At 45.8% G+C, this 12,645-nt stretch overlaps 1 protein-coding gene across 5 annotated transcripts in view; it reads left to right on the top strand.

Annotated features, from left to right (window-relative positions):
* The window catches only part of LOC138208243 (VPS10 domain-containing receptor SorCS1-like), a 143,530-nt gene that overhangs the window by 50,474 nt on the left and 80,411 nt on the right, over positions 1-12,645 (top strand). The window lies entirely within an intron of this gene.

Raw genomic sequence — 12,645 nt, 5'->3', positions numbered from 1 at the left:
TTTGATTGAAGTCGAGATAAGTTCTTCGTTTCATCGAGTCTGAATTGAAACTGACAGCTCTACTCCCACAAATCCGATGGATCAGTCAGACAAAAAGGTTTGTTGTCTCTTTCGGGAGCTTTCTGTTCATTTTCCTGACGAGCCGTTTTGGTTATTGTGGAAAAACGTTTATTTGTCCCTCAGCTTTATTACTACCAACCGAATTGAGTGTTACAAGGTCAATTCCTCGTGTTTTATTATGGATCTTGCTCAATAAGTCATTATTGATAAAAACTTAAAGCTACTTATACACTTGTCAGCTGGTAATTCCTCCCTCCTCAGTCGTCCCTCGGTCGTCCCCGAGGACAACCCCTCCTCCCCACCCCCCCACCCTCCACCCCCCCGCCTTGCTGGTTTTAGCTGACCTCGGAGAATCATGCTTCCAGTAAACAGAGGTGAGCTGAGCCTTTGTTTTGTGGCTGCAGGCGGCCACAGTAAGCAATAAATACACTTGCAGATAACATAGTGGAAAGTTATGGTTTTACCAATAACTCTGCAGTTTATTGCTCTCCGTGGCGGAGCTGCATCTCGCCGCTGCACCTCCGCAACCGGCCCCCCCTCCTCCCCCCGCCCTCCCCTGCCATCGAGCCCCACTTATTAATTTATGCATTAACTTGGAAAAGGTCCAGTTGTGAAATTTCCGGTGGCATCGGCCCGTCTGTGCGAGCTCCAACGACACCACGGTAAGTAATTGGATGGTGTTAGGAATACCATTAAAAGCTATCAAGCGTCTGGCAGAAGCAGGTCAACAATCAATCACTCCCACATCGCAACGTATTTCATTTCCTCTGAGACACTTTTCAACAGGGATTTACCTTTGTTTGTGTCCAGACTATTGTTGACTTGTGCCTGAACACCGGGTTTTTTTGGACCGCCATGTATGATACGACGTGAAAGTACACGGAGCCGGGGGGGTGGGAGGAGGAGGGGGGCGGGAAGAAGTATTACAAGTTACGTCTCTTGATCAACATCAAAAAACACTTCTTTTTTTTTCTTTGTGACCGGTGGTACTCAGACCACTCAGCACTTCCTGTGTCTGTTTCAAATTAAAAGCCCGTTAGTGTTTCAGTAGTTTCTGGACGAGGCTTTTATTGTGAAACATTTGCAGGAACGTGCTTTAGATGACTGATCCAGAACAACAGCAGGATTACATCGCCGCATCCCCGGCACGTCTTCGTCCCTCTTTCATCACGTCTTCACCACGTGTCTCATCACGTGCTCGACATGTAACATCCGTGATGTTGTGCCTTGTCCCATTTTTTCCTCACCTCTCCACCGTCTTTTTCTTCGTCCCGTCACTCATCACTTCCCTGTCGCGTAACATCAGCGACACCTTTCGTCACATCCTTATCGCGTCTTTTTTGGGTGATAGTTACATCTTATTGTCCCGTCTTCTCTCCGACAGTCAGCTGTCTTCTCCTTCACGCGACGACGTGTGCATGCGGTGACTTTGCGGCACATTTTAAATGCGAGTGATTACAACTTTTGAGATTCGAACGTAGAACGTCACTCATCAACAGAATGCAAATTGAAAAAAAACCACAAATTAAACACAAATTGAAAAAGTGTCACGAAATGTTGTGAAACGCACAGTTTAATGTAAATATCATCTCGAGGAATTATCATTCCAAATCCCACACTGGGAGGAGAAGAGCTGCGTTTCATCCGCTATAATCCAAGCAGTGCAGGAAGTCCATCAGCTGTATCGAACTGAGGTTTACAGTGACGGTCATTTACACCGCGCTGACGGGCCACAGCAGACGGCCATCGATCATGTTTACTCGTGTCCTCTCCATTAACCTGCAGGTAATGACACCTATTCAGATCAATCGCTCCGACCGCACCACCTGCAAATGGATTCTGCGGTTTTGGAAGCCGCCGAGCGTCCGCAGCTGATACTTAACGAGAAGAAAACCAAGCACTTCCTCCGATCCGCCTGCTTTTCCTTTCGCTTTCGGGCGCTGCCAGACTTGCTCGTTTGTCCTTGGATTTATTCCTGTAGCAGGGGAGCCGGCGCGCCTTCTGCCTCGGCTTGTTACATGCACGCCGCAGCCAAGGCCGCGGCTGGCTCGACAGCCTGGCCTTGAATGACTTCCTGTGTGGGCTGGGTTGAATTCTTGGTCGGGACCGGCGTCATGAGGAGATGGAGCGAATGCCAACAGGAACTCGAACCCCGAGTGGAGTCTGAGCGGCGTTGTTTCGACCTTCCTGATTAAACGGCGGGTTTTCTTAGGAGCAGCAGCTGCAGCTTTCACGTCAGATCACCTGATGTTCGCTCTACGCACCGCAGCGGCGGATCTCGTACTCGCTGCTCGCTGCTTCGATCCTCCTTCTAATTGCGTGGGCAGCGATACGACTGTCAGCGTACATGCGGGAGGGAGGGGGGGGGAGGGAGGGGAGGCAGCCTCCCGAGGCTGCCGAGGGATCACGCTTGATCATCTCATTACCGTGCCGCTGAGACAAGGTCGCGACCGGCGGGATTACCGTTTCCATCCACGCGCGGCAGACTGTCCTCCCCGAGACAGACGCCTCGTCGTCTTTTCGTCTCATCGTCATCTCGTGTTTTTAATCTTCACTTTAAAACACTTGTCGTTCTCTCTGAACACGGATGAAGTTAAAACGTACGACGGCGGGCGTTTGAAAGAGCAGTTTACGCAGATCTCAGATGACGGGAGAAGAAGTCAAACAACAAAAGAGGGTCACTGTCGGTTGCGCGTTGTTGTCTGTGTTGATTAAGCTGTATAGCGGAGGTAAGGTGAGCCACTCTGAAGTTTTTCTCCCGTCACAGCGTTATCTAATCATCTTCAATCAAATGCAAACGATGAGAATAGGGAATCTTTAATTCAGAACAATGTGAACAAAGGGAGAGACGGGAGGAAACATAAGAGCTTGTTAGTTACCACCATCACTTTTCTCTGCAGGCAGGTCCTGAGGGGACTTCTTTTAATCTGGCATCGCCCTGGGCAACAGCTACCCAGCCCTGAAGCATCCAAACTGGATGAACCTAAGAACAATCCGTGAGCCTTAATTCTCTTTGACAAAGTTGACAAGTTCTTTTTTTCTTCTTTTTCTTCTTCTTCTGTTACCTCAGCGTCTCGGCCGGGGATGATGTTATTGAAAATTCCTTTAGTAGGAGTGTTAAACAATTATCCCAAGTAGTGAAAAATTCATCCACATCAGCGTCCTCTGGTTTCATCTATCACAGTCCATCTGTGAATGATTTCGGAGTGAGCTGAAATGATGACACGACAGAGATCATCCAGATTTTTTGAACTTATTTCCCCCAGTTTCAGCTGCAGCATGTCCTCTCAGTTCACAGCATTAAAACTCCTGATTCTACCACTTTGGGCGTTGACTGTATATAAAAGTGGACGTAGCTGGACGCAGGTCGATGCAGAAGTGCCTTAAACTGCAATACCACCGAGTGCCGCTAGAGGTCGGCTCCAAAAAGCCTCCGACTCCATAGACTCCCATTCAACTTGTCTCATAAAATTCGAAGACAATACAATTTCTCCACGAGTTATCTCGGTGTTGTTAGCTCAAGCCGCTCCTTCTTATTAGTTTTCTGGAGGTTCATCTGAAAATAATCAAGCATTAATTAGAAAATAAGCCTCAAAAAGTTGTGTTTTTGGGGGCGTGTCTGTTTTATAAACAGGCCTGTGGTGCAGTCAGGTTACGGTTACCGGTGAGCGGGCCGTATTATCCAATCAGATCGGGTCAGATCCACCGCTCGCTCCTCCCCCGGCTCGTCCAAATATGGTCACTTCCTGCTCCAAACAGCTCCGAACTAGCAAAGATGGCTCCGGCCAAAATCCGAACTCCAGTCCTCATAACGGCTGTTCACAAACCAACGGGTGACGTCTGGAAGTTGACAGTCCCTGCTTCATATTTATCACCGCATGTGAAAAACATCAAAATGTTTTATTCATGAGTAGAATTAATGTTTATTTGTTCAAGTGATCAGAAGAGGAAGATGATGTTTTGCTCACCAGCAGGTGTATAAGCCAGTTTTAAAGATAAATAATGTTGTTGCTTCTCTTTACATTCAGAGCAGGCAGCACATTATGCGCCGGGAGCGATGCTCCGTCTGTTATCAGCCGGATGCGTGTCCATTTGTTTCGTTTCAATAATTGTGTCAGGTGTTATCGCCCCCTTATGACAAAGTGCTAAACAGTGATTTATTGTCTAAATATAGATTGTTTTCAGGCACATCACTTCGTTAATGCCAGGAAAGTTTTTTTTTTTTTTTTTTTTAAGAGCTTGTCTTGAGCGAATATTCAGACACGTTCACACCTGAGAGGCTGTATGACATTCTTAATGCACACAATGTCGTCACTCACGTTTCAGTTCTCGTATTCATGTTTTCACTTTCAGATGAGTTCGTATAAAAATAGATGAGATGAGAATGTTCACAGAAAAAAAATTAAAACTCTGGCTCCAATAGACCTCCATTCAAAAAGCGTAGAAGTCTAAAATGAACATAGCTAACGGGTCTGAAAAGTGAAGCAAATGCAGAAGTGCCTTAAAGTGCAGTACCACTGAGGGCCACTAGGGGCTGGCTAAAAAAAAAACAAACAAAAAAAAAACAACCTCCGATCGAGTCCCATTCAAAAAGCGTCAAGTTCTCTCATTAAATACAAAGTCAATAAATGTTTTTCTACAAGTCATCATGGTGTCATTAGTTGAATTCACTCCTTCTGATCAGTGTTCTGGTTCTGAAAATATTCCCATCAATGATTCGATATTAGGCCCCAAAGAGCGATAAAGAGCGTGTCTGATTTGATGGACATGTCTGGGGTGCAGTCAGGTTTCTGCTATCGGTGGGCGGGGCGTAGGGTCCTCGGAGATCGACTCGTATCCACCGCTTGCTCCTCCCTAACTCGTCCAAATATGGCGCCAAAAAAACAAACAAGATGGTGACGGCCAAAATGCTGCTTCTTCACAGCAGTTCACAAACCAACAGGTGATGTCACGGTGGTCCGAGGAGGGAAAAATCCCCCAAAACGGGCCTCAGGGTATTGAGGGATGTGCTGGAACCAGCAGTCTCAGCTGTTATATTATTACATTATACTGTGTGAAGGCTACTGTATACAAGAGAGCATAGACGTGAAGACTGAGTGTGTGAGAGGAGAGTAGAAACAGCAAATTGCTGTAATCTCTGTAAGCAGGGGCTGAAAACTAGAACAAGCTAATCAGATCATTACTGGGAATTACACCGAACCTATCTGTCATGGTCTCAGTCAGCATATTGACAATATTATTAAGAAAATGGGTAAAGGTGTAACCATAGCCAGAAAGTGGACTTTTTTTTCTTCTTTTTTTAAAATTAATTAGTATTATCTCCTTTGGAGTGCTGTTCAGTTATATGGTCTGCTGCAAATACAAGGGACCTTAACAGACTTCAGTTCATCCAGGACAAGGCCAGGTTAGTTTGAAGCTGCCCACACCGCACCGGTACCACTGGACCGACTGTCCGGACTCCCGGTAGAAGTTAAACCACACTGTGGTTTATTTCTGTTTATGAGCTTTATGATCAGCTGTTTGTACATCACTGTTGTCCGGCCTGGTTCTTTTGTCAGCTTAAAGTAGTAAGTAAAGTAGTAAGTAAAGTAGTAACCCACCTGTTGAAGCCTCCAAACTGGCGTTTTGGTCGTCACCATCTTGATTTTTTTTTTGGAGCCAGAAGCGACCATATTTAGGCGAGCTGAGGGAGGAGCGAGAGACTGACCGCAACCTCTGCATGTCAATCAAACAGACTCACGCTCAAATATTCATGACCGGATTATTTTCAGACAGAACGCCAGAAAATTAAGAAAAAAGGACTTCAGCTAACAACCCTATAGTAACTTGTGGAAAAAAATGTATTGAGTTGAATGGCAGTCTATGGAGCCAGCCCCTAGTGGACCTCCGTGGTATTGCACTTTAGTGCACTTCTGCATTGGCCTTAATTTTTAAAACCCGAAGCTACCTCCATTTTTATATACAGTCTACGGTCTGCTTTCATAAGTCCTCAAATAAAAGGACAATGTCCATATTGCCTTACAAATAAACATTGAATTTAATCACAATTTATGACTTCAAACGGAGTACGGCCTCTTTTTGCATTTTCACTCTAAAGTGCTATTAAAATGTCCAGTCCAGCAGGCAGGACGATCATCAGCAGAGTCACTGAATAGAAAAGCTGCAGTTTTCTCATCAACAGCAACATGTAAATGCGAAGTATATACATATAGGTGGAGGTGAAAATCCGTTGCACGTATCCTGAGTAGATAGTCCGTATGTGGAAAGCTCAGGACGGATTAAGGCTTTGCATAATAAAAACAGACACATTTCAAATGGAGTTCTGCATGAACATATGCATGCATCTCCAGCCATATGTTTACCCAACAGTTTTCCTCGTGTACATAATTTATTACAAAAGGCAACAGAGCTCTTTGGAGTTAAAATTAATCGTAGAGCTTGTAGCTCTATCGTGTCGCGTCACATTAGAAAAAAAAAAATCATTAAGTACAATCACTTCGCAGCATACTTTTAATGCACATTACCAGTAAGTATCCCATTAATGCTTTTCCTTAAGCCTTTCATGTCTTGACATGCATTAGCAGCTCCCCACTTGAAAGATCGGTTTCTTAATTGCAGTAATTTTCATACACAGAATCCATCCGGCGCTCCTGTTGGAAGTAAAAATCTACAAGTTGCAAAGTGGGTTAACAGCTAATTAGGAGCGGCAAAAAGGGGGCTGCAAATCACAGAAAGTACTTTAGTGAATCCTGACACAAGCATCGAAAGGGGGAAAAAAAACCAACATAAAACAAAACCCAGGTGACAGGTTTGTGAGGATCAAAGAGGCGACACGGGGATTCACGAAAGCTGCAGACTTCCTCAGTATTCAATGAGCATCTCTGCAAACATCATGCGCCTCCAAAATAATCTGCTCCAACGAAATCCAAAAAGGAAAAAGGGATATGTTTTGTGTTATCCCGACTAAGAATGAAAGGCAAAAAAAGAAAAAAAGAAAAAAATCATTACGCGGCTAATTGAGGCCACAGAAAATCAGATGATTTGGCTCATAAACAGCTCCGATGGGTGAAAATTAGCATGCTGCATAAATAACCTCCGACCAACCTCGACGGGCCTTGATCAGTTTTGATCCCGATGAAGACGCATTATTTTTAGATGTGTGACAAGTAGTAGGAGGACTCAGACATGTCTCATTTTTATATTAGCGATAGGCACAAATGGTGCAAAGGAAGATGTGACAGGCTAATCCACAGAGAGGAGCGTTGCTGGCTCAGTGATCCCCCAAGAGCCTGACAGTTTGAGGTACCTCCAAATGACAACCAGGTAGAACTTGTTTACATCATTAGGTGTGTGTGTGATGCTCTGTTCCCCCCACCTCCGAGTTTTTATTCATTACGGAATACATTCGCAGATTATTAAGAAACTGCAAAAGAGTTTTATGATTAAATGCATGCGATGTGTGGCAACAAACTCGTGTTTTTTGTTGTTGTTGTTGTTCTTCTGAATGTGCAGCCGTCTTCTCCGCTTTAATGAAACATTGCAAAAAAAAAACAAAAAAAAATCTGTCCCCTGGAGAAATCTGGTCTCACGTGATTACGAAAATGAGATGTGAAAAAAACAAATAGTTCATAACGCCCCGCAGAACGCAAAACCCGGCACATTTCCCTGTTTTTGGGCGGTGGGATGGGAGGGTTGGGGGGAGGGAGGGGGGGCAGAAATGTGCGCTTATACTCTGCATTTCATGTTTGTTTATGCTGCCTCCTCGTGCCCCAGGAAATGGTAATTGTTGTTTGTATATGCATGTTTGAGAATTTTGATCCATGATGATATTTTCTCTCCTCCATCCAAGGACAATTACCAAACAGTACAGGAGATAACAGTGTTTGCTAGCAGCAAAGGCATACTTTTGATTAAAAAGAAATAATGGGGAGATATTTTAAACGCTCAAAAGCTTCGCACAGACACAGTAGTTACTGATCCTCACCTCGAGCTGAGGCTTCCCTCCGCATGACTAATATCGCTGCACTTTTTTTTTTCATTACGCGTTCTGAATCCTTCTCAAACAACCTCCAGAGAGAAGTCCCAAGTTTTGTTTCTTTGAACTCTGTTCCTTATCCTCCACCGCCGCGTCCACTGGAGAAGCTCCTCGGGTGATCGCGACCAGAGAGCTTTTCAACCTTGGACTCATCAGATTTTGAAGGTCCGGAACGAGAAGACGGAAAAACAACGAGGCCGAAGAACCAAATATATTCCTGATGTTACTGGATTGTTCCAAATTGTTGTTGAGCTATGCAAACGGGATTGACGGTACGTTAACCCTTTGCAAACATCGTTAACGCCACGTCGTGCCGTAAAAAGGTAGACATGCACTTCTGTCAGTATTATTAATAAAACTTGAAATTCAAATTCGATACTGACGGTGTAATTCCCTTTTGTGGTAAACTTCGAGAAAACGCCGCGGCCTAATCTGTAGCTGCGGTTACAGCTGTGAAACCGTCAACAACAAAAAAAAGCCGTCGCCACCGGCTGCAAAATTACTCGATTAACTTTAAGAATTCTTTCGATATCGGTGCGATAACATTTGGAAAGTCGACAAGAGTACCACGATTGAATTATGTTGTTGACGTTTAAGTTAGCATGGTGCTAAACAGGAAGTTATATTCAGCTCTGCCCTTGGAGAATGCCCAGTATGGACCCATCCGGCCAGATTGATCTGATCTGGTTTAATCAGCACTATATTAACTCGTTTGGCTCGAACGTTACAGGACAGAAATATATTAGCCAATCAGGAAGCTCTGAAGCACAAACAGAATTGATCAAATAATAAGAAGTGGCGAAAACATTTTAAAACAACACACTTACGATTTAAGTGCTTTTATTTCCTTTGGACTTGGTCCTTTATTTTGTATACGGACTATAAGAATAATTTGTTTTGGCAAATTCTGGGAGCAAAAAAACAATTTAACAAATTTTAGCCAACGAATTCAAGTCCAACATATTCAAGATAGAAAACCAAAACGATGAGCTAAAAGACGCTAAAACAGCCCGGAGAGCTGAGCGACAGATTTCATTTTGAATTCCTGTTTGCGTCCCGTTCGCTGTTGATGCCCCGTGTGTCCGTGACCGCCGGCTCGGCTTCCGCGTTGTTTTATGAAATTTGGAGAAAGTTAACAGCTCCAGCTTTTCATTAACCGAACTTTCCACCCGAGACGACAACGCTCTTCCCGTTTGTTTGTCTTGTTACGTTGATTTCGGCGGGCGGGGGGGGGGGGGGACGACTTGCTCGTCCTGAAGCCACTGATCCGAGCTCGACGTTTTTCTGACACCGTGGCGGCGACCGTTTCATCAGCGGATGTCGTTCTCGTCATTGTTTTGGAGCGCATACGTGTGTCCTCTCTTGAAGTCAGTGCAGCTGCCTCGCGCGCGCACGCGTTAAACCCCGCGTGGAGCTCGTAGCAGCGGCGGTTTAAAGCAACTCTACTAATCACTGCGTCTCGATGCTCAAAAGCGCACCACCAGCTACGCTCCGTCTCTTTCCGATGCCGTCGCGCTCCTCTGCACATCTCCAAGCTGTCAGAAGTGAGTGTGTGTCTGTCCAGAGGCAGTTCGCGCTGCTCCCCCCCCCCCCACCCCCCCACCCCCACCCACGGACGGGAAGCCTCGCCTCATCGCAGTATTTACAGTAGGAGAAGCCCACAGGCCTAATTGGCACGGTCAGGGATGGAGCATATGCAGTTTCCAGTGGGAGCCCATCTGACAGGGCCACTCGCTGACGACTGCCCACATAGTCTCCATATGTGGCAGACAGAAGGGCCCGTACGCACACTGCCCTTCAACTAATCGAGCCAAGTCACTGGGCGTCCACCTCGGCCTTTCAGAGGACTCTATCCGGAGAGTCCGGAGCGGCCGCCTCTCGCGCTTTTGACGCGCGAAGCCACGAGGGACGACTCGCCCCGAGATGTAAAAGAGCTCAACCTTTTTCTCCCGCGGCCCGACACGTACACGAACGCACGCACACACACACACACACACACACACACACACACAGCGGAGATGTTAAAAAAAAAAACCAAAAAACCAGCAGCATTTTAGCCTCACCTTCACCCCGCTCTCACAAACCCACACACACGTGGACTCGCGAGGAGAAAATGGTGTTTGGATGTGACGGGAGAAAAGAAATAAGGAGAGGGAGGGAGTCCAAAAAAAAAAAAAAGATAGAAAGTGAGCGGTTGAGAGAAAGAGAGAAGCTGTGTGGTGCGGGTGTGAATTCAGCCTCCAGCTGGGCAGCTAAATGGACTCGGCCACTCATTAGCATGCAAAGGTCTAGTCCGGACATTTAAGGTTATTCATTCCCCGGGCTATTTTTCCCCGGCGCTGAAAACACCCGGCTACTTCCTGAACCGCTCTTAATCACTGCCTTTATTTTATTTTTTTTACCAGTTGTTGTCCTTGTAGGTATTTTTTTTTAATTTTTTTTTTTAATCCACAAACACAACCTCGACTCTCAAAAAAAACGCCTGTCGGCCGAGTGCGCCGGGCTTTTTTCCTTTTTTTTTTCTTTTGTGTTTCGGGCGGGGAGCTGCAGATGTTTGCGCATACTTAATAAGGCTGATCACAGGAGCCCCGACCTCGCGATCTAATTCCGCTACCCAAGGTGCATCTGTTCTGCTTGTACTCACAGGAAACCCCACGCTGGTGGAACTGTTTTCGCAAAGTCACGCGAGTCATTCAGTGGCTGCCGCCGCCGGTAACGGGCAGCCGGGGTACCGAAGGCGGTCGGGCCAAGGGGAAACGGCCGGACGCTGGCCGTGCGCAGCGTGGCGGGACTCGGAGGCAACAAGTATAAATCCTACAGATTCTGTTTGTTGTAGTCGTGTTTTTTTTCTTTCGCACTGGGAAACATCGCCCGCCTCGTACACGCAGCCGTTTCGCCGGCGGCGAAGTCGGAGATAAGGATGCTTCACAGGCAGTAATTTATGTGAACAGTCGTCGGTAGCTTCGCCCGCATCGCATCGTCTGACCGTCGCGCCGTAGGTTACCCCGCAATGCGTAGGGGTCATCAGATAGCTGCTAAAGTCACCGCAAAATACCCCTCGGGATTCCCACACAGTGTTTATCAAAATGAAACATAACTCATACGCAGGCGAAGTAAGGACCCAACGCAGCTGTTAAAAAAAAAAAGAAAGAAGAGGATATTAAAGTGAAACTGCAGCGTTCCCTGAGAACATTTTCTTGCCTCTTCTGCTTCTTCGGAGTTTTTTTTTTTTTATCCATTTCAAATACACCTCCAGCCACAAAGTAAATAGATTGTGAGTTTCCGCGCTGCTTTGCTTCTTTAACGCTCCGAGCTAAATGTGATGTTTCTGCCTTCTGTTTTTCTCCCCCAAGTCTTTGGCTGACCCACTTTTCCCATCATCCCGCGCACCTTCGGGGGTGTTAACGGAACGAGCGGTATTTACAGTTGAGGGTTTAGAATCAATCCGGTAATGAGTTTGAGACAATTAGATGGGATCACATTAAACAACTGCGGCGGGAGTGGAGGAGGAAGAACAGTCACAGCTTTCGCCCACCAGGGGTCCCCAATCGGCCCGCCCGCCAGCCACTCAGCCAATCAGGTGGTGGCTCAGTATGCGTACACATCCTGGTCACCACCTAGTCCTGGTCAGATCGTTGGTAGTTCCTCCGGTTTTCTCCATCTTGTTAGTTTCTTGCCTCGTTTTTGGACCGAGCCTGAACTCTTCTCTCTTTACCGGCAAACTTGTGAGTAAAGATTGCCTTTTGCTTTTTCGACCTACTCCGTGTTGCGTATTTGGGTCCTTCTGTGAACCGAGATAAACTGTGCGCTCCAATACCCATCCTACCAGACTGTTTAGTGTGCTAGAAAAATATTTAATATGGTCCAATACACAATATGTGACCTGCAGTTTCCTAAAAAATATCAGGATTTCCTACTACATCCGGTCGTATTTTGCAGTGTGCCGGCCGGCATGATAATCTGGCTGTTCTGACCCACAATCCTCTGTGCAGTGCAATATACGCCACGTCGACTGAGCCGCTGAGGGAGTCGGTGGCGCTAATGCTCCGCCCGGTTGCAATTAAAAAAAAAAAAGGAGGAGGAGGAAGAAGAAGAGGCATTAAAAAATAAGTTTAACGTTATGCGTGGCACTTCCATTTCAAATCACCTCCATTTTCCTTTCACTTTAAATGTCGCCCTCTGGATCCTGATGGACATGACCGAGAAGGTCAAAAGTTCAAGGCGCATTTTTATTACAAAGGACTATGTCTTGATTGTACGCATACCGCATGTAAATACTTTGTAAGGTTAGTGGCAGAACATACTGAAAAGAAAAAGTATGCGTTTCAAAACGCAGATCAAATTTGTCACGTTTGACAATTGTTTTTAAAGTTACCGTGAAAAAGAAAGTAGAGTATCTTCGGCTTCCATGAAGTGATGCACTGTTTCTGAATAATAAAGAATCTGCGGGTGGGATTTGATTTTGAAACAGCTTTGATCTAGTTGTTTAAGGATTTGATTTAATTGGGGAAAAAAGGTCGGAGTGGATTAAGTCTTAACCGGAAACAAAT

This window comes from Embiotoca jacksoni, unplaced genomic scaffold (assembly GCF_022577435.1).
Source record: "Embiotoca jacksoni isolate LCO1_2020_lvr unplaced genomic scaffold, fEmbJac1.0.p SCAF_36, whole genome shotgun sequence".
NCBI lineage: Eukaryota > Metazoa > Chordata > Actinopteri > Embiotocidae > Embiotoca > Embiotoca jacksoni.
The sequence above is the reverse complement of the archived record's forward strand: the minus strand, read 5'-3'. Positions and strand labels throughout refer to the sequence as shown.